Source organism: Lissotriton helveticus, chromosome 6 (assembly GCF_964261635.1).
Source record: "Lissotriton helveticus chromosome 6, aLisHel1.1, whole genome shotgun sequence".
In the NCBI taxonomy this organism is placed as follows: domain Eukaryota; kingdom Metazoa; phylum Chordata; class Amphibia; order Caudata; family Salamandridae; genus Lissotriton; species Lissotriton helveticus.
In genome coordinates this window covers 1,222,895,660-1,222,923,383 of record NC_136067.1, presented here as the reverse complement: position 1 = coordinate 1,222,923,383, position 27,724 = coordinate 1,222,895,660, and the positions used below count along the sequence as shown (strand labels likewise).

Sequence of the window (27,724 nt, the reverse complement as noted above, 5' to 3'; positions counted from 1 at the left end):
ATTTTTCTTTCTTCTTTTCTTTTAGTCATGCTGCAACACCATCATGTAGATGCGCACAGCATTGCCAAAAGGAATTGTCAAAGCAATTCTTTACGACGGTGAGACTGACATCTTGAGAAAGGATGTCTGTTTATGTAGGCAGGATGCACACCTTTAATTTTCCGATATTCAACCATATTTTGTCGTCATCTTTTTTTGTAGGTGCGTGCAATTTTCTGTAGTGCTATGCCCAAAGCACAGTGGTACTAACAACATGAAGAAGTGGGACTGTCTCCAGTCCCCAGAAAAGCACAGCTAAACTGCCACATTGGGCTGTACCTATATTCTAACCTTTTGATCTTGCATTAATCCATAGTAATCCATAGTTTTTTCTTTATTCCAAATTTCTCCTCCAAATGGGAACACGCACGTCGTGTATACGTTATTTGTCAAGTTTCTATTATTCACATGGTGCCGCTTAGGGCTTCAACCAAGAATAAGACTGGTAACGCAAATTCATTCCAGGCAGTCTTTATTGAAGTCACATAACCCAATGCATTTCGGGCCTCCAGCCCTTCTTCGGGGGTCACTGCAAACAATAGTGATATTGCATCATTACACAGCTGTTTGTTTTAGTTAAACATCATCATAATCCATAGAGTAGTATATATATCTCTAGTTACCTATGATAAATAAAAACGGCATGCAAAAAATATAAACTTCATGAATTGAAAAAACCCCAGATTAGAACCCCTGTATTCTGCGCATTGCTACCCACCCCATTATTTCACTGGGCTACCCGCTACTGTTGAAAACCTACTTCATCAAATCTTAGAACAACCGGCTTCTTTAACCGTCCACATTAAACATGTAACGTATTGCGCTCCTTTTTTTTCTGCATATTAAAACGTGATTTCACCTGGGGTCCTTAATTAATTTTAATTAAGGACCCCAGGTGAAATCACTTGAGAAGACTAGAGTGGGTGGGAACTACTACGAGTGTTTGAACCAACTGGAGTTTATGATATGTGTTTAAAAACGAGGGAACATGGGAGGGGTGAGGACTGTTTGAGTCAGTATCGGAAGGATGTGACCTTGAAATGTCGTTTTCGCAGGTATGTGTTAACGGGAGATTAGATTGCATTTCAACAGGAAGAGAATAGTGTTTCTCAGCTAGATGGAGAAGGGTTTTTGCACCGCGAGTCGAAATGTTATTTATAGGTCAAGTGCATGTCACCCTTTGCGAACGTTGACATTTATTGGGAAGGCATAAAACACAGATCTTTATAGACGTTTTAATATGCAGAAAAAAAAGGAGCGCAATACGTTACATGTTTAATGTGGACGGTTAAAGAAGCCGGTTGTTCTAAGATTTGATGAAGTAGGTTTTCAACAGTAGCGGGTGGCCCAGTGAAATAATGGGGTGGGTAGCAATGCGCAGAATACAGGGGTTCTAATCTGGGGTTTTTTCAATTCATGAAGTTTATATTTTTTGCATGCCGTTTTTATTTATCATAGGTAACTAGAGATATATATACTACTCTATGGATTATGATGATGTTTAACTAAAACAAACAGCTGTGTAATGATGCAATATCACTATTGTTTGCAGTGACCCCCGAAGAAGGGCTGGAGGCCCGAAATGCATTGGGTTATGTGACTTCAATAAAGACTGCCTGGAATGAATTTGCGTTACCAGTCTTATTCTTGGTTGAAGCCCTAAGCGGCACCATGTGAATAATAGAAACTTGACAAATAACGTATACACGACGTGCGTGTTCCCATTTGGAGGAGAAATTTGGAATAAAGAAAAAACTATGGATTACTATGGATTAATGCAAGATCAAAAGGTTAGAATATAGGTACAGCCCAATGTGGCAGTTTAGCTGTGCTTTTCTGGGGACTGGAGACAGTCCCACTTCTTCATCTTGAGAAAGGAGCCACGTTATTTTGCTCTCATATAAAACTTTCAGGTTTATCAGCCTTCTTATGATGGACTGGATTTTAACTCCAACTCTATCAGAACGAACACAAAATGTTTTTTTTTTTGTTGCAAGGGTGACATATTTTCAAACCTTTTTTATTTATCTTATTTGGAAAAATCCTTTATGCTGGCCAATGAAAGTCTACGTACATCATCATGTTTTATGACTACTTGTCACCTGAGGCGTAGCAAGAGTTGCCAGCGCCCGGCAAGTATTGCGCTTCACAATTTGCAGTTTACGCCCCCAATTTTGCGGCCCTAAGAATTTTGCTTCCGGGGCCACCGCCCCTGTGGCCCCCACCCAAGCTACGCCACTGTTTCGCACCCCTTCCTGGGAATTTAGGTTAGCCAAGCAATAACCATTTTTCTGTTCTTGGCAGGAACATTCCTTGTACCAGACAGAACATGAATGTGTCGAGTTGGAAAATATTCACAGGATCAGTCTAATTTCAAAGTTGAAAACAACTTTTTGAGCCTGGGGTTCCTTTTCTTTGTAATTAGTTTACACTGTATTTGATGTTTTTTTGATGTTCTTTTTAATTCAGCGCTCTGTGACCACTGAATTTGGTTGTATAAAAGCTACTGAGCAGCCTCGCCAGGAGCATGAAAGACCATACAGTGCTGCAGTAAAGTACAATATAATGTCCTCTGGTTGACAAGGGTTGCATTAATATTTTTACATGTCAATGCACGAATTCAGCACAAAAAAGACTGAGTACAGTTTTTGGATTCTATGCCAGTGTCGTGCTTTAAAGCAGCAGCAGACAGCACATTGCTCTCTATGAATGACAAAAAAATAATGTACCTGCCATAAAAAGGATATTGCTCAACCATTTCACCTAAAGAACCTTTTATTGTTACTGGAGGAGAAATTGACCTCATGACGTTTATATCACGTGCTTCACCCAGTGGTTGATAGGAATTTAGAGCTTTTTCACTTTTATGGCATAAATGATTTACTTGTTGGAGTGCCGTATGCTGGGGCACGGCAATCAACCATTGGCATTTTGAGGGTACCTAGGAACAATGTACGGAAACTGTTCGTCATGTGGTTCATCCACCATAACACGTGAATCTTCCATAGGACAGGAGGCAGCATAAAAAAGGTAGAGACTTCCATCGAAGATGGTGCTTAACTAGCGAATGACTGAATGAATGCCCAAGAGAGGTTTCGAGTATTTCGAGCCCCAGAAAGGCCAGCACGGTCGGAGAGCTCCTACATAGTTGTAAGTGTAGTGTCTGTAACTCGCCTATGTGTGGAATCTAGGTGTAGCACATCAGTAGATAAAAGACAGAGTGATTTTGGGGAATGCAGTCAGGGAATATCTGCCTCCAATTCCCCAGGGCTCCTATCTTGGCCCCATGGAGCAAAGATTGCAGTGATCATTCGGTATCCTTGGGATGTTGGCAAGACGAAGGGGCCCGGGCCACTGTAACAACAGCTACAGTCCCAAGAGAAATTGGACGGATTCCAGGTTAATGGGACTCACAAAGGAATCATTTTCCGGACATCTAAGACCGAGCAGTGGGCTATAGTCACTACTGTGGTCAAGTTAGGCTGGTATGCTCCCACCACTGTACTATGCCACTCATCTTCATACTAGTAGAAATGCTTCATGTGAAAGATTTAGGTTGGGTAAGGAATTTTCCCTTCTAGGTTAGTACACAACATGTCGTCATCCCTATTTTTGTGTTCTGTGTCTCTCTTTCTGCATCCTGTTGGTGCGGAATCCTTTCCTTCCACACCTTTGCGACCTCCACCCTCTCTGCTTCAGCAGTATCCATCCCTCGTCTTGATGCTTCTGCTCTGTCCTTTTTGTGATGCTGCACTTTGCTGTCATGCAGACTCATAGGTCTATGAAATCAGTAAAATCCTTACTCTGCTCATGTTTTACTTTTGATTGTTGCTTTAGTGGCAGCAGCAGTGTGAAACTTTGATGAATGTGTCCTTCAACACTGGATCCCTTTCTCCTGATTAGTAGAGGGCTTGCATTGTTCCACCCTTGGAAAAATCCCTCTCTTTATACCCCGGGTCTAAGTATTTATCATCCCATCTCCTTGTTGCCTTTCTGTGCCAAACCAGCTGAAAAAGAAGTCAGTTGTCCAAACTTGGTTCAGTTCAAGCAGGTCTTCAGACACAGCTCCGAAGTGGCTTTGGGATCCGTGCAAATGAACTACGAATGATTCTTGCCAAATAAGGGGTAGCTGCTCGGATTCTCCCAGTCCTGCATGTGGCTTTTGACACTGTCTGTTATGCCACGTTGGTGGGGAAGCAGTAGGAGATTGTAATCAGAAGAAGCACTTGGGCCATGCCCAGACAGTGTTTATGCCACCTTCTATATCATCTGTCACTCCAGTGTTTTGTGGAGTTCTGCTTGACTCCTCACTGACCCTTACTCTATTTAATCTGTGTGTGGTTCCCCTTGCAGACCTCCTTATGGCGTTTCAGCCTTCCTTTCATTTTATTCCAATTATGCTCAGTGGATTCTTAGGTTAGATGCTAATGGTAATGCTTATGTGCCCCAAACAATGTTCAACTGGGCCATGTGTCAGTGGCTGAGTGATGTCTCGAAACTGCATGAGGCTAAAGTCCGATAAAACCGAATTCATGGCACTAAGCGACCTTCTCTCCATCGGGTCCTTGGGTGATGGCTTAACAAGATAAGCCACTGTCCATCTCCCGGTCGGAGAGTCCGAAACCTGGGGATGCGGGATCAATGATGAGCGGTTATTTAAAACAGAGGTTGCTAAGGTGTGTGCTACCTGCGTTTTCTGCCTCAAGGTTGTAAGGAAAATCTTGCCTTTTCTTTCCGAAAAAACACACTATCCTTCCTCCAAGCAGGAGTGGGCACATGAATTGATTGCACTGATGCGATGTACCTCGAATTACCCACTTGGACCATTTCTCAACTGCAACTGATGAAGAGAGCAGCTGCTCAACTCATCTTTTGTTGCCCTGCTTCTGTTACAGACCATTTGCAAACTTTGCACTGCCTTCCTATGTGTAAGCACACCATATTTAAAAGCGCCTGGGCATCTGCTTTAAAGCTGTCCACGAGAAGGGTCTCCTCTTCTTTAGACAGACGTTCTCCTGGTACATGCTTCCTAAGCTTTACGCTCTTCTGGAGCATTTCTTCGTATGGTACCAACATTAGGAAATCTTATTACGGTGGTAGGGCTTTTGCCTTCCTCCGATTGGCTACTGCTTGGAAGACTCTACCACTGGAATTCAGGTGACTGTCTCTCTAGAAGAAAAAAAAAACTCAAGACATTGTTTTTGTTTCAGCTAAGAAGGATTGCTGTAGGGCAGCATAATAAAAGTTAGCTTACGTGCTTGTACTTGCGCCATATTTGTGCACTTTATAAGTACTGTAAATAAATAGGTTGTGTGCTTGAAGTTAGACTGTCCAGTTCAAGAGTTAAAATGATGAGTAATCAGAGCTAGTATCTGAAAGATCTTGCAACCTGGATGTCCACACATTGCCTGAAATTAAATGGCAACAAGACCGAGGTGCTCGTGGTGGGAGGAAATCCATCTGTCTGGTCGTCGGCATGGTGGCCACCATGCCTAGGTGAGGCCTCAACACCCCGGCAAGAAGTCATAAATCTTGGGGTCTGGCTTGATGTTGACCTGTCTTTCGGACCCCAGATAGATAGGGTGACGGGCATCTGCTTCAGCGTTTTAAAAAACCTACGGAAGGTCCTAGCTCTCCTCCCTACGGCCGCCCGCAGAACGCTGGTGCACGCCCTTGTCACATCACGCCTGGACTTTGGCAACCTACTCTATCTGGGAGCTACCTGTAAGGCAATAAATCGACTTCAGGTGCTACAGAATGCTGCAGCTCGCCTCATACTAAAACTCCCTAAAAGATCGGACTCCAAAGCTGCCCTTCAGTCCCTCCACTGGTTACCAATAAGGAGCAGAGTTGAATTCAAATCCCTCTGCACCTTCCATCGTATCCTTGCTAAGAAGGCGCCAGCACCACTCCAGAACCTAGTCACCAGGTATGTTCCATCTCGCGCTCTGCGCTCCTCGCAGGGAGGCCTACTTAAGGTCCCTAGGGTGAAAAGGGCTCGCATGGGAGGAAGATCCTTTCGTTACCTGGGGGCTAAGAGCTGGAATGCTCTACCTCTTAATCTCCGTCTGGATTCTTCTGAATCTAGTTTCCGGAGGAAATTGAAAACACACCTATTTTCAAACTAGCTGGGCTCCTTCCCCTACTGCTACTCCTGAGTGCTTCAGTTAGTGCGGGGACACGCTTTTAGCGACGCTCTATAAATCTCCCTTAATAATAATAAAAGGTGTGTTGCTAAAATGCTTTTGAGCTCTGTACCACTTGTGTCGGGCACTTGGGCCCTCGTTACACATGCTCGTTAATGGAACCAGTTACTGGTCAGTACTGTATCTATTTAACCCTTTTGCCGCATAAAAGGCGGGCAGTGAATGAAGGGCAGTCGTCTCTTTGTACAGTTATGGCGGCGGATGGTGTGCAGTGACTGAAAGCGTGCTGCCGGTAACGACTCGTCAGGGTGTGAATGCAGGTAGTGCTGACAGGTCTTCAGTTCCCACCTCTGCGTCGGTTCTGCTTGGATAGTGAATGTCAGAGCTGCCATGCTGCCCGCACGTCACTCCCGCATTAATAATTCATGCCTCTCGTCAGTGAAAGCCGGTTTAGTAAACACTGCTCATTTAACCTCAGCGCCTATTGTGCTGCGCTGTGTGTTGTGGAAAGGCACCTCGGCGTAGAAGTCCTGCTTACCTTTCCTCTCCGTGGGCCGAGCTGAACGTCGTTGCTGGCGAATTCTGTTTCTAAAACAGCAGACCTTGGGAGGGAGGAAGGGGGGCAAGCACACCGACTACCATTTTGTGTGTGTAAAAGGCCGCTTTATTGAAACAGGTGCACATCACATTTATTAAACTGGCAACTGCCTTACAAAACTGAAACCTCTCTAAACATCGAGTTACCTGACCCCTTTTTGTTTTACTCCCCCCACCCCTACGATCCCCACATGATAAAATCCCCCACCCTGCAATATACAAACATATAACTCAATTACATCATAATACTATCCAGTTTTATCCCCTACCTCCTAACTCCAAAACCTCCCAAGACCTACCTTCCTATTTGCCTTCTTGCAACTGTAACTAACTACCCTCTAATGTCAACTCCCAAACTGGTTACGCTTTCCCCGCTCCCGTTTCCCAACTCCCCAACTTCACGAGAAAGTACCGAAATCCAGCCAAACTTGACCAACATCAAAAACAACTCCGCCAGCACCTGTTCCAAGCGACAACTTACATATAAACACCCCCTGTGCACCTGTCCCAACCCAGCCACCTGACACAAAAACCCCTTCCTGTCCTCACCTTCCCAGCACAACCAAAATCCCAAGCCAAAACCTGGGGAGGGTGGGAGGGGACAAAAAGCTCCTGACTAAACCCGTTCCCAGCCACCAGGTCTCAGTATCTAAAATGGTGGCTGGGAACACTCTGGAACGCTATTTAAGCTTTGGGCTTTGGGCTCCTTTTGGGCTGCTTTTGGTCCGACCCCAGCCAGCCCAACACGGCAAAATGGCCGTTCGCTTGTTCTCCCCCCTTCCCCCTCCCAAATCTGCCCGGGGGGCAGACCTCGCGGCTCGGCTGCCCCCCAAACCCCCCTTGGGAGGGAGGAAGGGGGGCAAGCACACCGACTACCATTTTGTGTGTGTAAAAGGCCGCTTTATTGAAACAGGTGCACATCACATTTATTAAACTGGCAACTGCCTTACAAAACTGAAACCTCTCTAAACATCGAGTTACCTGACCCCTTTTTGTTTTACTCCCCCCACCCCTACGATCCCCACATGATAAAATCCCCCACCCTGCAATATACAAACATATAACTCAATTACATCATAATACTATCCAGTTTTATCCCCTACCTCCTAACTCCAAAACCTCCCAAGACCTACCTTCCTATTTGCCTTCTTGCAACTGTAACTAACTACCCTCTAATGTCAACTCCCAAACTGGTTACGCTTTCCCCGCTCCCGTTTCCCAACTCCCCAACTTCACGAGAAAGTACCGAAATCCAGCCAAACTTGACCAACATCAAAAACAACTCCGCCACCCAGGGAAAGGCGGAGGTTAGGTGCTTACACCGCCTCCCCCTTTTCCTGCCCCCCCCCACCCCCCCTTTTTTGATGCAAAAATTTAGACATCAACCGCCTGCCCCCAACTCACGGCGCACCCCCCAATAACGGGCCTCCCTGACCCATGCAACCTGCAACCATTCAGGATTGAGACTCAGCTTACCACCAAGTAAGCTATCCCGTGCTTGCCACTTTGCCTTCTTTACAAACGAAAGCTCCGCCATCCAACTCAACACGTCCCGGGCTAAGAAACCATTCCCGACCTGCACGAGCAACCATTGTCAATAACTATACCCCCTCACTTCCCGTGCGCGTTCAAAAGAAATTCGCTGCGCACATGACGCCGATACCACTGCGGATCATCGCCACCGACGCGTGAATGTCCCCCCGGCCGCCACACCGTCCATGCGTTTCCGACGCCCCACCACTCCGAAGCCGGAACGTGCCCTACCACTGCTATCCTCCCCCCGCCCTTACCTGAGGCTTCCACCCCGCTAGCCTCCCCGACACGTACCACTCGCCCGCAAAACCACGGTGTCCCCCCAGCACATGAGTTTCCGACACTACCCCCATGTGCCATGCCACTAGAACTCTAGCAGCCCCGATATCCGCTGCTGCCTATCTGCCGGCAACCAGGCCTCCAGCAACACCCGCGTTCCCGACCCAAATATTGACCGCGCCAAGCCGGCCCCCACTGTCTTTGAATTTCCAACACTGGCACTTTGTGCCATGCCTCATCACCTCGAGCCGCTACAACACCTGCCACTACTTGCCTGCCGGAAACCATGCTCCTAGTAAACACCAATACCAGCTCAATACCCAGAAGTGACAGCGCCGTGCCTGGCCCCACTGTCTTTTGACGTTCCAACATTGGCACCTCGTGCCTTGCCTCCATCCCCTCTAGATGCCTCAACATCCGCCACCGCCTGTCTGCCAGCAACCGTGTCTCCAGCAACCCACGCCCCGTTCCATACCCAAATTTGTCCATGCCATGCCGTCCCCACTGTCTTTTCACTTTCCATACTGGCACCTTGTGCCTTGCCTCCATCACCTCCAGTAAGCCCCGAGACTAGCTCAAATCCAAAATTGACAGCGCCGTGCCTGGCCCCACTTGTCATTTGAAATTCCACACTGACACTGTGTTCCTTGCTTCCCTCACCCCTAGCAGCCTCCACATGCGCCGCTGCTTGTCCACCGGCAAACGTGTGTCCAGCAACACCAAGCCCAGCTCCTTCCCAAAATTGACAGCGCCGTGCCTGGCCCCACTTGTCTTTCTGAATTTCCCCACACTGCCACTTTGTGGTTTGGCTCCATCACCTCGAGCCGCCTCAACATCTGTCGCTGCTCGCTTGCCGGCAACCGTGCCTCCAGCAACAACGAGACCAGCTCCTTACACAAAGGTGACAGCGCCGTGCGTGGCCCCACTGCCTCAACCGGCGCCCATGGCACCCCAAAGACCTCCGTGATCTCCTGAAACCTGTCCAGCGCCACCTGGCAGTTCGTGGAGTCCGGGGCCCCGCCACGAAAAAGAGTCATCCAGGTAGGGCTGAAACTCCCCAGTGACCCGTTCGTTCCATAAAGCCATTGCTGGAACCTACGAAACCGTCAACCCCGCGCATGACCTCGCGCAGCCCATCGGCAATGCCGTGTCCACCTACCTAATGAACATACCTTTGGCAAAACAATATTCCCCAGGAACTGGGCCTAGTCAAAAACTATAATAAAGAAGTGGTCCTCAGGGAATTTTTAAAAGTTTTTTTTTTTTTTTTTTTTTTACTCTTTCAACTGTGTCACCATAGTGAACAACCTTCCACAACGCTCCAGGGATTATTACCAAATCAAAATGTTGCAGTGTTCATAAGCCACCTAAGAGCCTATCTTACGTACATCACCAATGTTAAGCCATATTTCATGCATGTCCGGCGACTCAAATATCCAAGCTACTCGGGTTTACAAAGTGCAGCGGTGTTTGACCCTTTCCCCCCCACTATGTGGTCAATCAATCAATCGATCACAGACATTTATAGAGCGCACTACTTACCCGGATGTGCCATTCGCCATATAACCCTATTCCCCCCTATCTACCTAAACCCAATACCCTGCACAGTAGTCTTATCCATGGAAGAGTGTCATAGCGTTGACGTTTGTTCTCACACACCATTATCCCAGATACCCTCGCCAGGACAAGTGTTGCACCATGAATCCATTGTAAAATCACAGATGCACCAACCAGAACATATTTACGACCCATCTCCTAAGAACATGTATATGTATCGTCTGCCCACCCCACACGGAATGCCCCAAGCGCATATTCATAATGTCCCTCACCTATTCCACTCCCAACGTGTCCGAACACCACTACCCCATCACAGCTTCGTGGAGTCAAACGTAACCCAGGTCCCATACGGCTGTCCCATCCGTGGTGCCGCCCCATACTACTAGGCGAAATGCACCCTCCTCTAACATCCATGTTTGCTCCTCATTACTCACCAACACGACCGGCAACGAAGACCTAACGTCTGCTCCTAAAAGGAACCAACGACCGCCACCGCAACCACCTGAATTGACGTCGCGTCCTAATGCTGTGTAACCATGCACCACTCCGTATCTTATACCCTCCGCCTCTCTTTGAGCAGAAACTAAAATTGCACACATGCCTCAACCGTACCGATATTCTATCGTGTTATGAGACCTTAGCGCCCCCATGAATGAATCCAACTGCACGTGCATCCCCTGTACTTTGCCCATGCAACCTCGCAAGGGAACATAACGTGATAAACTAACATAATGACCGAGTTCCGTGCATAGCGCTGTACCACCCCACAAAAAACCCCCAGCCACGGTAGAAAACTTACAGACGCATGGTTGCCTGAATCAGTCCTCCTCTCACGAAACTCGCTTCAACCGTCGAGTGCTTCGCTGGTGCGGTGCAGCTACGCTATGGTCGCTCCTGCGATTACGTGACCCAACTGCACGGCAAACGTGTCGGCCATAATGGTATGGAGTCCCATGTCTGACTTTGCCTCTAACACAACGGGCACGTGGCTAATAGCCCCAATATCCCCAACTTCACTGCGACAACTTTGGACCACTTTAAAGGCATAGCATTACTGTCGCCGTTTACCCCGTCCAATGTCTCCCTTCCCACCTGCAATAGAGATCTCCTACGTGGCTGCATGACCAAACCTCACACCGGCGATTACCACACACTCCTGCCCGACCTTGCGAGCCACAACCTCTGTATAACAACCTACCCACTGCTACCCACTCAGGGGTACTCATGATCCCCAAAAAGCCCCTTTTCCTGTCCCTTACTGCCGCTTGTCGAAAAAGGAACACTGACCATACGCCGCGTCCTCCATCTGTAAATCTCGCGCTAGCTTATTCTCGTATATATTGGAACTAATGTGTCGGAAAAGAAATATACCACAACCTCCCGTCCAATGTAGTTCAACATCCACCCATAGCTTTGCATAACCACAGGCCTCATCCATTCTTCCCACAACTATGCAAAATATTGTCTCAGCTAACACCACCACCTCGTTCCATCTAAGAGCGCCTTACCCTTGCTGCCCGCGTAAGGACCACCCAATCCTCCCGTTAGACTGATTGTCGCAGGTTGCCCATCCATCTTACCCCACTGGCGACATACGTTGAGGTTCCCAGAAAGCCTGATGTGGTAATGACGAACTCCTATGCTAGATATAGTACCAGTGTGCTTAAGCGTGTATAAGGAAAAGCCCGTGACAATGAAATGAATATCCTCGGCCTCAAGGCATGTAAAGCCTGCATGCGAGCCTTCCACAATTGTAGCCCCCAATGTCATCTGCATTGTACTCGTGTAGAAGGAAAGCACAGGACAATGAATTGAATATCCTTGGCCCCAAGGCATGTAAAGCTTGTACGCGAGCATTCCACCATTGTAGCCCCAATGTCACCTGCATTGTCTTATAAAGAGGCGACGCCCTCACCAAGTCCCCCGCTGATTTGATTGGTAAACACAATTTCATCTTTGATACCAAGACTAGTCAAGTATTCCTCTGTGCCGTTGCTCCATGGCTGCTGTCGATCCCCAAGCCGCTGGGGGCCCTGTGGGTGTGAGGGACTGCCGAGCCCGCCTGGGGCCTTCTTACTCCCCAAGCCGCTGGGGGCCCTGTGGGTGGTGGGACTGGCGAGCCCGCCTGGGGCCTTCGTAACCAGCCGCGTCGAGACCCTCGCGTACTCCGGGCCTGCTGCAGGAAGCACAGCCCTCCCTTCTCCTTGGTGCCGCCGGGCCGCCCCAAGCCATACCAAGTCTGGAGCCCCACGCCGGCCGCCCCCCTGCCAAAGAAAAGTACTGCTGGTGTACTGGGACCCTGAACCGCGCCCCCCCTCCCTCCCCGCCCCCCTTTTTTCCCCCGACCTCCTCGTACCCTCTCCCTGTTACCCCCCCTTACCCCCGGTGTTCCTGCCTGTGCTGTGTGTTTAATGTTTTCATACAGTTATGTGGTGTTTCTAAAGAGAAATACCTAATAGAATTTTGTTTCCCACATCCCTGCACTAGTCAGGGTGGTCACACGAAGGGGGGCTTCACTGGCTGTGACTGACACTGGTGTCTGTGACATGGGTGGTGTCACACAAATTCAGGCTTAGGAGAAAAGAGAAAGCAGGCGGGCTTCCATCAAAATGGACGATGATTGGGGTGTCTGACTGGGCTGCTGTTCAAGCCACCTCCCGACCTCGCGTCGTCCTCCAGAGCAGACAATGTGCAAAGATGCACTTGAGCCCTCCATATAGAAGTGGCGCAGAGCAGACCTAATTGTTTCTCACCCAAAACGTTATCTCTTTCTTGACAGATCGGCTATCCCTGCTTTATTTCGGGACACACGCGCCTCAGCCGGCAGTGCCTGAGGAGTACTATGCATGCGTGCATTAGCCTACAACCGCATTGTGCATGCTCCATTTACATACAATGTGTGGTCATTTCAATTCCATCCCAAAACCAGAATTACAAAATTGTCCTTTGGCTCTGAACCAAAACGCCGCCCTCCCCGCCGATTCCATTCCCAAAGACTGCGGGGCGCCGCTGCAGCGCGCCTCGTCGCCCTCCCTACATTATTTTGTTTCCCGCGCCGCCTGTCACAGACCTACCTGGGAAAGCGCAAACTTCTGTGGCGGCGCGCAGGCGATGGCCGCCCGCCTCGCCCAGCCGTGTAGTGCATCGAGGACTCGCCCCTCGTCAAGCCCCTTAAAAATAGCGAAAGCCGCCGAAGAACTAACAATCAATAAACTTAACAAGAAAGACAAAACTAGACAAAAAGCTCCTGACTAAACCCGTTCCCAGCCACCAGGTCTCAGTATCTAAAATGGTGGCTGGGAACACTCTGGAACGCTATTTAAGCTTTGGGCTTTGGGCTCCTTTTGGGCTGCTTTTGGTCCGACCCCAGCCAGCCCAACGCGGCAAAATGGCCGTTCGCTTGTTCTCCCCCCTTCCCCCTCCCAAATCTGCCCGGGGGGCAGACCTCGCGGCTCGGCTGCCCCCCAAACCCCCCTTGTGATCCTCGTGCACGTTTTCCAGTGTAGACACTGTTTACTATTTCCACGTGTATAGAAGTTCTGTTTTTGGGTGTTTTGAAATGGTGCTCTTTCGTTGGGGTACATTTTCTGGAATCAGCCATATTTGTTTTTTTTTTTAGTTTAGGGAGCTTTATTGAAAGAATTATAAACATAGGTACAATATATAGCAATGTTATAGAGAAAGTAGCTGTACTTTGACAAACTGAATATATGATTTGATGGATTAAATGTAAAAAAAGACTATATTAAACATAGACGTATTCCAAGAAAAGAAAAAGCAATAATATAAAAATTGTACCTAAAGACAAAATAGCATTTGACATTTTTGAGTTTTGGGCAGAGAAAGGAAAGAACTAGGAAAGAGAGAAGAAAAAGAAAAGGAGAGAAAAAAGATCCATATTTGTTTTAAGACTTTTAGCTGCAGAAAGATTCGTTGCGCTGAAAAGAATGTTAGGATATGTCATAGGTTTAGTGACTAAAATGAAAGTGTTCTCGCTTGGGTGACCGTTAAACAAGTCGTGCTGATTCACAGCTTAGGCGGTGGAGCAACAAAGCCCACAGGTTGCACAGAAGCCCAGGCTGCAGAAGGTTCCAGGCTCAGGCTTCTGACGCGCGACAGCACGTCAGATTACAGAGACGTCACACTCTTAGGCACGTGACCCCGAAGCTATGCCTGAGGTGGCACAGAGTTCACAGGCTGAAGTAAACGGATAGTGCTGTGATCCCTTAAGGTGAAAGTTCTTACAGGCCAAAGTCTCGGACAGGGAGACCTGCTTCACATCTCCCAGACTGGAACCTCAAACAGATGAAATCACTGATGATATTTTAAATGGCATTGATGACATCACTGATGGTCTCATTCAGTGTGGGAGAGTTTGCTATACATTTATCGCACTGAAATGGATTTTAGTAAGCTCTATTTACAGCACATGTTTGAGGCCTTTTATCTGGCTAATACGTGTCATTGGTTGGAGGAAGCTTGGCCATTAAAGAGGCTTGAGTGTCTGGAAGGAGCCGAGTCTCTGTTAAGACCTCTGCACCGCGTAAAGGCTAACGGGGTTTGGTTGGTGAAATAGTGCACGCTCTGTAAAGATTTGTGCACAGGGTATAAAGGCTGTGCAGCGTAGGGGCTTTGCCACCCAAGGGGTCTTGTTTGTCCGGAGGCAGTGAGCTGTACGTGAAGAGTTGTGCACAAGGCGATGGCTGTGTGTAGTAGCAGCATAGCCATGTCATTGTTCTTGGTATCTGGAAGGATTGAACTCTGTGATTGGCTGTTCATTGTTGGGGTTTGACCTCCTATTGGGCTTGTTTGTCTGGAGGGAGTGGGCTGTACGTGAAGAGCTGTGCACAAGGCGATGGCTGTGTGTAGTAGCAGCGTAGCTATGTAATTGGTCTTGGTGTCTGGAAGGATTGAACTCTGTGATTGGCTGTTCATTGTTGGGGTTTGACCTCCTATTGGGCTTGTTTGTCTGGAGGGAGTGGGCTGTACGTGAAGAGCTGTGCACAAGGCGATGGCTGTGTGTATTAGCAGCGTAGCCATGTAATTGGTCTTGGTGTCTGGAGGGATTGAACTCTCAGTGATTGTCTGTTCATTGTTGGGGTTTGACCTCCTATTGGGGCCTGGGTGTCTTGAGGGAGTGGCCTCTCCTTGAAGAACTGTACTGGTATGTCGATTAAATTGAACCGCACTAGCATGGATGATGCCATCAATTATGTCATTTGAGATGCCATCAATGATGTTGTTGAACATGTCATGAGTAATGTCATATGTGAGCTCTGAGGCAGTATATGGCAGGGCTTCACGTTATAGGTAGCTCAATAAAAAATAACTGGTGAATTTGTGTTTTTTTTAAAAAGACACTCATTTTTCATCTTATTACAATTTGTAACTATAGCATCACTTTAATATGTTTTTTTCAGTCAATGTTAATGTTTTTTATCAATGTAACCTAAATTCGTTGTACCTTGCCTAACTTTAACCGTTGGTTTGTTTCAGTGAATTTTGGGTTGTTTGTAACATAATGTAAGATAATATTTCCAAACCTAACTATAATGTCACTTTAACCTTTGTTTTTTCGGTGAATTTCTTTTTTTTCTAAAGCAAAGTAAGATATTATTACCTTAACTATGACCTTTTGGTTTTTTTTCTGAGGTTTTTGATCATATTTCCCGAACTCCCTTACTGAGCATACCATTTGACCTTGCGCAGTAGAGGGTTGCAGGCAGTGCCTGGACGCAGGGCCAGGCTCAAAACCCCATGGGGGAGTTATTTGGAGGGCCTAGCCAATGGCCAGGCCCTCTGGCCAACCCCAACCAAAGTCCATGGGAGGCATAGGGTTAGCATCAGGGACAAACCTATTGGCTATGCCTGGTTTAGAAAGCAAACAGGATAAAAGGTAGGTTGTATTTTCCAGACTCACTTCTGGCAGTGCAGGAGAACCCAATGGCCTGCGTACATGAAATGACATCGAAAGGTAAGGGACAGAGAAAAAGGATTTCTATTACCTAACACCTGAGACAAGTTGATTCCCTTGAGGGCAAGAATTTTTCATGTCTATTTTGTCCAATGGAAAGCTAGATTTGCTTTTCCAGAGAAGGAGGCCTGCCGTGCACCTGCAAAGAGCTTGAGTCACTCTGGGCCAGCAGTGGCTCTTCCGCTAAGGCGGAGGAACATCGCCCCACTGCTCTGCGAGCAGTTTAAAAAGGAAAAATATAACGAAAATAACACAATGTTATTATCATTCTATTTTTCCGTTCCTGTGAAGATGCAGGGCTCGGCTGGGCTGGGCTATGCTGGCCAGATCAGGGGGCCAAGGGGAGGAGTGCTGAGCACACTCTAAGTGCGCATGACAGTTTGGCCTTACATTTTGGACCAGACAAACAGTCATGCTCACTTTGAATGTTCTCCGACAGCTTATTTGGACAGCCTGGGTGGAGAACATGCACAGCCTTGCAGTCCCTCTCTGAGCACCGAACCAAGGCACTCAGACCAATCACAACACTGCAGTAATGCAGTGTTGTGTTTTGCTTGGGGAGTCTGGGGGCCTGTGTGCTTCCTGGTTCCTACTTCCTGCTGAGTCGACCGAAGAGCCGAAGGGAACCGAGAGGCAGCGGCTGGCCTGCAGGTGTGTTTTATTCCCAATTACTCCCCTCCTCCCCATCCTACCACCCCTGTTCAGTAGCTGCCACCACTGCTCTGGCCCCAAGGGCACTAGAAAGCTGCAAACAATAGAGTAGCTCCATACAACACACTTCCAGCATTCCATGATGAGAGCTGGGTTTGGAGGGGTACTTCCTACTTGTTTAGCTCCCTGCATTGAGTCGGTACATCCCACTGGGCTCCCTTTAGCAACTTCTTGAGTCCCCTTCCCTGAGCTCACTGTTCTCCCCTGAGAGATGCTGGAGGTTGTTTTCTTTTTTTGGTGGGCCCACACTGACCGCTGTCACTCCAAAGCAAGATAGCTCCCGGGGTCACAGCAACTGCGATGTTCACTGCACCATTCCGTACACCTCTCAGAATTCGTTCGCAGTCGCCTGCCCACTTGCTTCTTGCACACTTTCATTTTCTATCCGCCATAGAAGCCATGCACTGGCTTCTGCTAATGGAAGGAATCCTAAGTGACCGGTCGTGCTCAGGAGATGTGAGTTTGGTGCAGAGTCAAAGGACTGTTTCCAGAGATAGGCCAGACAAGCTTGTGAGTGATTGAGAGTACATTGTGTAAGCTTCTTAGGTTGCAAAGTCTGTGAATGCACTTCCTGCAGAAATATCAGGCTTTGTAACTTCTCATAGTCCAATGCCGGGGCCCTGCAAATGCATCTCTGAAATAGTAGTGGAAGTCTGTGACCTCCTCCTCCAACATCTTTTATACTGATGCCTACTGGAACCTCCAAGGTAATCCCAAAACGTTCAACTTTTAAGGCAATGCACCTAGAGGAAAGAAGAAACTGAGCACATGATCTAGATACATAGCTCAACGAGTTAAGGCATTTGCTGCTACCCTGTCTGTACGTTCTCGGACCCCCCTCAATCTAACATGGTTCTCACTGTGTACCACACTATCTCAAGTTTGAGGGAACTGTGCCTGCAAGGACAGGCTATGAAGGAGCAGATTGTCTAAGCCAGTCGTTCTTAACCTGTGGTGGGGTGGCCATCGGAGTTGAGTGCAGCCTACTCAGGAAGTCCTAGACTGCTTACATATTTAAATAATATAAACAGATGAATAAAGTATATATAAATAAAAAACGAAATGTAAAACGTACGTTTTTAAACTTTCTGTAACTGTGAAGGAGTTAGAAATTGTAGTCTAAAAATGAAGTTAGTATGCTCAGAATGATTCTTGGGAGCAGTGGAAGTGCATCAAATGGAATATATCCTAAACGATGCGTTGACTCCATAAAATAAAAAAAGCTCCATTCTTCGCTTAAAATTAAAATTTGGATTTGTTTTATATTTGTTTCTGAATTAAATAAAAGATTTCCTTATTTGTGTATTTGTACGATGAATGCATGCTTCTGTATTTTTTGTGGTTCAAATAATCAAAAACGCTTAGGTTGGGTTTCAGGCTTCCATTGATGACTCCGTTGTGGTCCCCAGGTTCCAATAATGATTTAATTGTTGTCCATGGGTTTCAGTAATGATTAGGTGGGTGTCCACGGAAGTAAAAAGTTTAAGAACCATTGGTCGAAGCTGTAACTTATCTTTGCCAATGTACGGCGCGCAGATAATAGCTGTAGAAATCCAGGGTGTTACTCTGATATAGGCAAATTTCCCCTCTTTTTCACGAACCCCACATTACTCTTGCATGCTTGAAGTGAAAATTAATACGCGCCTGCGTTTCTCGTTAACTACTAGTGAACCGGAGGACCCCCATAACAACTCAAAAAATATTCTGAAGTTGGTGTGCACATGGTACCTGCAGAAACATGGTAAACTGATCAAATAATCTACTAGTTAGCATGGTGGGTTAATGCACATGCTGCCAATGTTTGTGGCCGCTGTGCTCCTTAGCATATAGGTTATAACATGAAACAATGGTCCTTAGAAAAACCGTTTATACAGTAGTAAATGAAATATAGACCCAGTTTGGCGCTATATTTTATGCAATGTTCAGCCGGACAGCAATTTTTAATAAATTGAATAGAGTTTAAGTACATATAAATGTGAGGACAACAAAATAGAGCGGGACACAATCCTGCATCCAGTACACATAACAGGAAACAAAAAACAATAGACATAAAAATTCCAGGTAAAAACTAGAATTTGGAAGCTTAATTGAATCAAAGGATGAACAAGCAATCCAAGAATAGTGAACACAACTTTTACACATTTGTTAAGTGTGGTACTATTAAGTTGTCGATGACGTTTCGATCCCATACAAAAGAAATAGTGGGATCATCATCAGGTCTAAGAAATTAATTGCCTGAATGATAACACAAGGCCTCTGTGCAATCTGAGAAATCGCAGAGTCTGGAGGTTGAGGGACGAATGGATAACGTCTTAACACGGCAATTGCGCCGTGAAGCCGAAATTACAACGCGGCGGGGAGATTACGCCTTCGTTGGTGCAACAATTGATAGATAGCACGGGCGTCGGGTAAATATCTGTGTCTTGGCCTGGTCCCTCTATGGAGACGCTGGCAGGGGTCCGCAGTGGTTTCCTATGCACGATTTCCTGTTATATGTACTGGATGCAGGATTGTGTCCCGCTCTATTTTGTTGTCCTCACATTTATATGTACTTAAACTCTATTCAATTTATTAAAAATTGCTGTCCGGCTGGACATTGCATAAAATATAGCGCCGATCTGGGTCTATATTTCATTTACTACTGTATAAACTGTTTTTCTAAGGACCATTGTTTCATGTTATAATTGACACCCGGGGTCATTAGCTACTCATCGGGTTCCCTTGTATGATTAAAACAACCTTAGCATATAGGTATCACACCCTTCTGCCACAATCTCTGAAAAGCAATTCTGCAATCCTGTACCAGGCATGCGCGCTTACCAACCTTTTTCTTGGTGCCTGCGAACCCATCGCAATCAAGCTTTGAACTTATTAATACAGCAAGAGTTAATGAGCAGAACAGGATTAATGCTCCCCTAAAGACTTATATACCCGTTCTGCAGGTCATACCTTGGTTCGAAAACGTGTTAACACTGAATCTGACAGTACAGTACCAGCAGCACAGAGCGGGCACCGATCAGGTTTGCCAGTACGGTGGACCTTTTGATGAAATTGTGACTACAAAGGACACCGCCCCCTCTCTGTCCAGGTAGCCAGTATCCCCTATAATCGAGGGTGATTATTCATGTGCTCTACTCCGGTAGGACTCACCTGAGTTTTTTTTTTTTTGTTAGAAAACCTTTCTCACTTTTTTGTTTAACACATTGTATTCGAGGCAAATAGGCCCTATTGAATAAGTTAGGGATCCCTGGTCCTCAGGAATGCCCCATACCCATATGGGCTTTGATGATGGGCATAAACATGTTGGCCTAAGTTGTATGGTGGTGTAAGTCACTGCTCTCACATTTCCGCCTCACAATTTTTACCTGTACCTAAATGTACCCATGAATAAAGGCAAATAGCTGGGATTCATTAAGGTATTTTTATTTCACCGACTTGGATCTCCTCACTGTCCAGTAGTTTTATACAAGAACTCCCTCTTGCACCGAGTCCAACAGGCGGTTGAGTCCACCCTGGGGGTACTATCTTTCCAGGTTGGGGAGAGCTTGCCGATGATGAAGCATGACACAATATTGTGTGTGAGGCATCCCATTCCATAAGCAGAACCCTCCGTCTTGTTCCCCGCCCCTGGGTTCTGCCCCTGAGTTCTCTCCCTTCAGTACTCGCATATGTTTCCTGTGAAAGTCTACTTACGACGCACTGGTGGTTGATTCTAAGGCAAAAACACGAATTGTGTCATACAGTAACCAAACTTTCTTGTGTTTACAGTCTACATTCAGGAGGACGTACTGTTCCTTACCGCCTCCTCTCTCTTCTGTGTTGGATTTGGTGCTGAAAGCTCCTACATTCAGCATCCAGAATCCACAAGACTGTGCCATCAACAACTGTATTGAAACGCATTTTGTTAATCCTGCCTTTCATAGACCACATAACCCTTATTTATTTCAGTGCAAAGCTGCAGTGCAGTTCACCCAAATACTTTTAGGCCCCTTTCAGTCGACTGCAGTGAGAACGAAGTATCTGCAAACTCATGCAGGCAGTCTTTGGCGTGCAGTGCCTGCTCCGACTCTGAATTGTAACCAGGCACTTGATTTGTAATGATGTCTTTCATTGCACAGTCTGCAATGCATGCTCGCTGTATGTCTTAGATTAATGTGACCGATTATTTTACACAAGGCTAAAAATTAACACAATGTGCAGACGTGTATTCTTCCCCAATTTGTTAGTGAGGAGCACAGCAGTAGAGGCATGTATGTGTACACAGTGCTTCAGACACTGGCAGAAATTACCCAGAACAACTATGTGGGTTAATGCATCTGCGGCACCAATCTGTGTACAACATGTATACCACCAATTTAAAGGAATATTATACATTTTTTCCTTTATTGGGGGGTAATCCAGACCTCTTACCCAGACTCCACCTTTTCTCTGGTTCAAGGGCCTGGTTTCAGTCATCCAGTTTTAACCCTTTATTATTTTATCAGGACTCAGATTCTGCACCACTGGTCCCAGCTAACTTCCCAGGCAAGTGTCCTTTTACCTGTCCACCCCCAAAGCACTTCTTGGTAAAGGTGTGAACTGTTTGAAGGTAGGTTGCTGCTTCGCCATCTTATTACCTTTACCTCTGATAGCAGTAAAAACCGTGGGCTTCGCTTGAGGGCTTCTACACTTAGAACAGCTGTGTATACATTGCTTCATGCTCCAGTTGTTAATGGTGATGAATGTTTATTATGAGAATCGGGTTTATTATCACTGCCTCAAGGTAAGTTAGTTCTATGTGTTGGGCTGACATTCTGCAGAGGTTGGGCTATGGCAGATCTCTGTGCTTCAGTTTCTTATGAATAAATTGTCGTAGGTACGGGGGATTGAAAACTGACAATAGAGCTTTACAACGCCACCTCCAGTCACTGAGGTGAAAGATGGCGGATTATCATGGTGATGTGTTTTGTTGTATTGGAGATGTTTCTGTCCCTCCCTTCAGATTTATGCAGGTGTTAAGGGAAATGGCGTAGCAGGGGTAAATTAAGGCCTCAGTGGCATAGTGGAAAAGAAAGGTAATTGTATCTTCAGATCTGCAGCTGATATCAGAGTTCTAGATGTTGGTACCTGAAGCATCAGCAGGTTTCCTTTGGGCAGATTGCTTCTGCCCATGTTAGAGTACTTGAGAGTATTTTGAGCTCTCCTGTCACTCAACAAAAGGGCACCCTGTTATGTGTGACTCAGGCAGGATGTGCAGAGGGCCTGCTGTATCTCTCTCTAGACTCCCATCCAAAGCATCTATCGCTTTCATACAGTTGCCGTCACTTCACCTTTCCTCTTCTTCCCTACCCTTCAGGCACTCCCTTCCCATGAGAGGTTTGCTCCCTGTTGCTGCCATCAATATACCTGTTCTGTATGTGCAGGAGGCATGTTGTGGCCATGTGAGTGTGAGGGATGCGTGCAGTGTTTCAGTTGAGCTGTTGGTTCCAGGTGGAGCTCACAAACACTTATTTTTGGGGACTGACTTCTATTTTTCCCCTTCAGACTCTGGCCCCCAGAAAGAGCAGAAAAGCAAAACAAAACCGCACACAAGGAGGAAGAGGAGTGTCTAGTGGTGATATCTAAGGGCATGAGGTAGAATCAAGAATATGCTGCGTGGTATTTGGCAGGCTGACATTCAGTGGCGCTAGCTGCGAGCTGCTGAGTATACTTTCTGGGAAGTGGCACTTTTTTTCTGCAAATTAAGTATGTGTGTGTGGGGGGGGGGAGGTCACACTGTGGGGACTGGCTCGGTCCTCATAGTGAGGGTTAGACTTGACAGACCCAGACAAACCGTATTTTTGTGAGGACCGGTCCCAGTCGTGTGTTTAGATACTTTTGAGCGAGTGTATCAGAAAAACTAAAAGTGCAGTTAGACTTGCTTCAGTGCACTTTATAACCTACCCTACTATCAAATCGCTTGGATTTGGAATAGTAATTACACACTTCATTACGGCCAATGGCCGGTCCTCATAAGTATAGGTATGTTATGTTGTGTGTGTGTGCGCGCTGTACTTCCCTATTGTGAGCTGTGTGTGTGTCAGTATCTTGTGCTGCTGTATGTGTCCTTTATATGAGACAAGTATGCTCTGATGCTTGGGTACACCATAAAAAACTCTCACACCTCCCCACGCATATTAAAGGGGATCCCATTCAACGAATGGTTACTTAAATGAAACGAAGTAGTACCTGAATTATCTCCTTAAAATGACTGCTGTAGCCAATCCTAGCAGTACCTGCAATTTCCAAAACAATAACTACATTCTGCTGAGAAGTAGTACAATGATCCATCTAAGCAGTGGGGATTCTTCCCCCATTAAATCACAGCAACTCTACTTAGTGCCTGTACTGTCCCAATAAAAGACCACAAAATGTAGCCATTATCACCAAAGGATATATTTGCCAAAACATGGAATGTGAGATTTTTTTGTAGTTTGGTCACTAATTATCAGCTGGTCTTGGGATCGATAATGCAATTGAAGCAGGCATATTGCTAGACGCATACAGAGTACTGCGACAATTCCAAGTTAGCACTCTGTCTTTAGGAGCTGTTTCAGTACATAGGAAAATCTGTCACAAGTGAACTGGCTGAATGTTATGTGCTGTGTACAGTCTCACTGCTGATCACCTGCTGTACACATAGTAAATTCAAAAAGAACAATTGATGGACACAATGCAAAACAATGTCATACATTCACCCCAGTACATAGATCTGGGCCTAAATCCATCGGTTTTTTTGCTCACCATGCCATTTTAGTTTGGCCCATCTATATGCTAATCAGTCTTGACCCTGCGCCCAATGAGAACAGTCAGGCCCGAACTGCCAGGCCAGGTCCTCCCTGGACTGGAATCAAGCATCCTAGGAACAGGTTCGGGCTTTCAGCCCTCTTCAGCCAGGATAGCTTGACCCCAGTGGCATGGAGAGCACAGGACCCACGTCTGGGCATACCCATCCCAGAAACTGGTCCCAGGATGTCTGTTTCCAGTTCAGGTAAGACCTGGCTTGGCAGTTCGGGCTGGACTGTTCCCATGAGGCACATGGTCAAGACTGATTTGCATATACCTGGGTCTGAACTGAGGTGGCGAAGTGAGCTAAAGAATGATGATGGATTTAACCCAGATCTGTGACTGTGGGTGAGTGTCTGAAACTTTTCAGTTCTCCGTCCATCATCTGCTTGTGTTCACATAGTAAATGCAACAAGTTTACATACAATGGTTGCATAACCTAACTCTGCACATAGGGCTATGGTGCTCTAGTCACAGTACAGGTACTCTGTGCCGGTCTATCTACTTGACTTAGGGAGTTTGTGGGGCAAGTGGACTTTTTAAAGGACAAGTAGATGTCAGCAAAAGTATGTCCCTAGTAGAATTTTTAAGCAATTCCAGAACCTTGAAAGGATCTCCCTTTACTAATTGAATGCCTGAATCTATCCTGAACCTAGTCAAAGTTTTGCTTTACTATTAAGAATGGGGAGAAAGTGTGCTACTGATTGTTGGTCCCTCCTCTAGGATACTGAGACTTTAATAGCCTAAAACGGTGGTATAACCATTAGGGTCCCCTATCAATAGGAGGTGGCCTGGTAGATTGCCTAATGATAACTGTGCATGATCCAAGTGTGTGATTGACTGGGTGAATTGGTCGGCATGCCTAGTGTCTGTCTGATGAGGCAGGGTTCTGTTTGAGTGTGCAGTCGGCTAAAGAGTTCATAGAGACAGAAATGCTGTTTTCTGCACCCAGAGTATGCTTCTCTCCTGAATATTCTTCTCTGGGAGTTTCTAGATGCCAAAGACCTTCCTTAACTGTGACTGGACTCAGGGTTAGTCTGAAAGTTCTATGGGTGGACTTTAGGCACAGAGCATATCCCGGGGCAATGGAGAATGCTCTGCATTGGGTCACTTTTGCTCCAGGGTTCCCCTGGCCTCCTTGTCATTGCCAAGGGTAACCTGCAGTGGCCTCAGTCCAGTTAGTAACACTACAACATATGTTTGAAGGGAACTGTGAGTCGGTAAATCACTTATAGAGCTGTCAAATGTGATCATTTGAATGGATAAGGTCACCTTGCAATTCTTCTACCTTTGTGCTGAGTGGGCGATGTCCCTCAAAACCCAACAGCAGGCATGTGTGCACATCAGACGGCCCCAAACAAGAAATCCAGGCCACCCATTACTTAGTGTGTCACTTGAGATAGTAGTGTGGGACAATATTTCCTCTAAATTGTTTTCCTGTGTGTGCGGCAGTGTAAGGTCTTTGTGCGCTGCAACCATGGCTATTTGGGCCAAGAACCCGACCGCTGGTGTGGGTGCAGTGACAAATATCAGTGCAAATATGACTCCAAACGTGTGATGTATGCAGAAAGATTAACAACCAACTAACAAATTAGTTTTGCTGGATTTGTTTCCTGATAGGTGGGTCTTTTTGTGAGGCATTCTAGATTTACCCCTGACTAAGGTGTCGTGTTAAAAGCACACCTATATCTTAAGGCACCAAAGGTGTACTCTCATTGCAAACAGACACATCCTCCTTTTATCCCTCTGAAGTCATTAAAATTAATGTCTTGAGATGGGTCCAATCAACACCGCTCAGTAAACAGTAATCATGTAACCGCTATTAATGGGGTCAAGAGAAAATGCATTTCACTGTGGGCATTATTCTATTTTGTGAGCAAAGACATTATGATAAAAAGACCATAGCTTGTAAATTTTATTAATAAACTGAACCCACTTAGTCAATGCATCACGCTTCAGAGATCTGAATGTAGCCCACAGAAAAGGGACGCTCAGCATTTCACCATTAAATCATGTTACTGCTCTTCACCATTAAATCATGTTCCAAATCTGTTGTGCTTGAGCTACAAACATTTTAAAGTATCCTGGCGCTCTTCCTGGACTACTGCCCTTTTTGAAGAGTCCTGCTAATGTAATTCTGTTCAATACCTTTTTAAAATAGCCACTCACATCTATTCTAAATTCTAGGACCTTTTATATCTTATGTTTGCATGGCGTGGGCCTACTGTCGCTGCATCCTCTTTGCCCATTGCTAGAACACACATGCAACTGGTATTCCCATCAGCCTTGTGGCCATCACTGCGGTCTGCCTCCGCGATGGGGATTATGGGATTGTATGACTCCGCCATCATGCCCACTACCAACATAACTTCCAACATGCTTCCTTACATATGTGATCAGATGAGCTGTCTGCACTCACTCTCTATTAATATGAACATATGCTAAAATTAAAAAGAGAGCTCACAAAGAGAGCTGACCGTGTGTTTGTCGAAGGAGTGACCACCTTGAGCATGCAACCACTGTTGGGGCACTGAACACCAACATCGTTGTGCTCCTGACTCCTCATCAGTTACCTGGGTGATTGGGTTCCCATAGAAGTAAATGCACTGGTCGCTTTCAATACAGAAAGTGTGGTGGCATTCAAAGTCATGTAAAGTAATTAGCTTGGCATGTTGTTCACAGCATCTTCAGTCATATACAGGGCCGGCTTTAACGCTGCTGGCACCCAATGCAACAATTTGTTTTTGTAGCCCCTCTCTCCCATGACCGCCTTCTCCTATGATTCCCTCACTACCACCTGCTACTAGTTCCCATCATCTCTCCATAACCCCTCTCTCACATACATTTCATTTGTATTAAAGCACTGGTTGAGGTTGGCTTTACTAATAAGACTACATTTCTACCCAAACTAACCCTTTTCAGCAACATTAGGAATAGATAATGAAAGACTGGGGTAAAAGAACAATGTTTATGGGCTGCTCTTTGATGACAGTTCATAAATCACTGTGCTGTATTAGGATTGTAATTTATGAACTGCAAGTAACAAAAGAATCTCTGTGACAAATGCAGTAACCCTCTGAGCTAGTAGGCGCCTAAAATGTCATTTCTGTGATCTGCATAGTCTATGGTCGGATCCCACTCCAGCAGGAACTTTAGTCGCCATAGTAATATTGACATTTGTATTGTTACCTGAAATCTGCTGGACACACCGAAAACTCTGTAGCATGTGAATGTAATCCCATACATTCATTCTAAATACACCCCCCCCCCCAAGTCCAGTGCTGCTCAACCGGCCCTGGGAGTGGGGGCGGGGATGCTAGCGAGAAGCACTGCTCCCTCTTTTCTTGCAGGTGGCCGAAATTGCAGCCTCCCTGCAAAAGTGGCCCCCCATGACAAAAGTCCAGCCCCCCCCCCCCCCCCCCCCCCCCCCCGCACAAAACCGGCCCCACCCCTCCGGGCCAACGGGGAAATGCCCGGTGCCTGCTACGGCCAGTCCAGCCCTGGACACCACTCTAAAGCCGGCCCTGATCATATGTCATTGAGCGTGGATGGAAGGGGGCGCATTTAATCTGTGGGCGGGGATCTGTTCAAGTTAGCAATGCAATGCTAAATAAACACAGACCCCTTCCTGTTGAGAAGCTCAGCACATTCTGATTCTCATGCAGAGTAAATGCAAATCAAGCCGAACACTTGGGAAAATCGAGTAAGTTGGTTTCACTAAGGCTGAGACGGGCCACCAGGGGTGGAAAGGAGACATGCGCAGACCAACACCAGTGTTGCTTTTATTGTTGCCTCGAGACGGCATGCCTGGAATGCAACAAGTCTATAAGCACGACGTGTACTTTCAGAATCACTAGTATAATTTAAAACGCCACGCCATGAAAGTGCCTGTCATGCTTTTACATGGCGCTGCTATTATGTGGCCTTTTGAATTACATCAGTGATTCTTAAATCACACTTAGTGCTTCTAGAATTGTTGCATTCCTTTTGTCAATAGGAGGACGGCTGGGAGGGGCACCGTGTGTGTCTTTTTTTGAAATATTCATGTTAATAGCAGCGCTATGTATAAGCATGGCATTTGCTT

The 27,724-nt window shown here is 46.4% G+C and overlaps 1 protein-coding gene and 1 pseudogene across 1 annotated transcript in view; one reads left to right on the top strand and one right to left on the bottom strand.

Moving 5' to 3' along the window:
- Positions 1-27,724, top strand: part of RNF217 (ring finger protein 217) — a 368,186-nt gene that overhangs the window by 231,373 nt on the left and 109,089 nt on the right. The gene's annotated exons all lie outside the window — the stretch shown is intronic.
- LOC144761368 (fidgetin-like protein 1) overlaps positions 1-27,724 on the bottom strand; it is a 49,123-nt pseudogene that overhangs the window by 20,258 nt on the left and 1,141 nt on the right.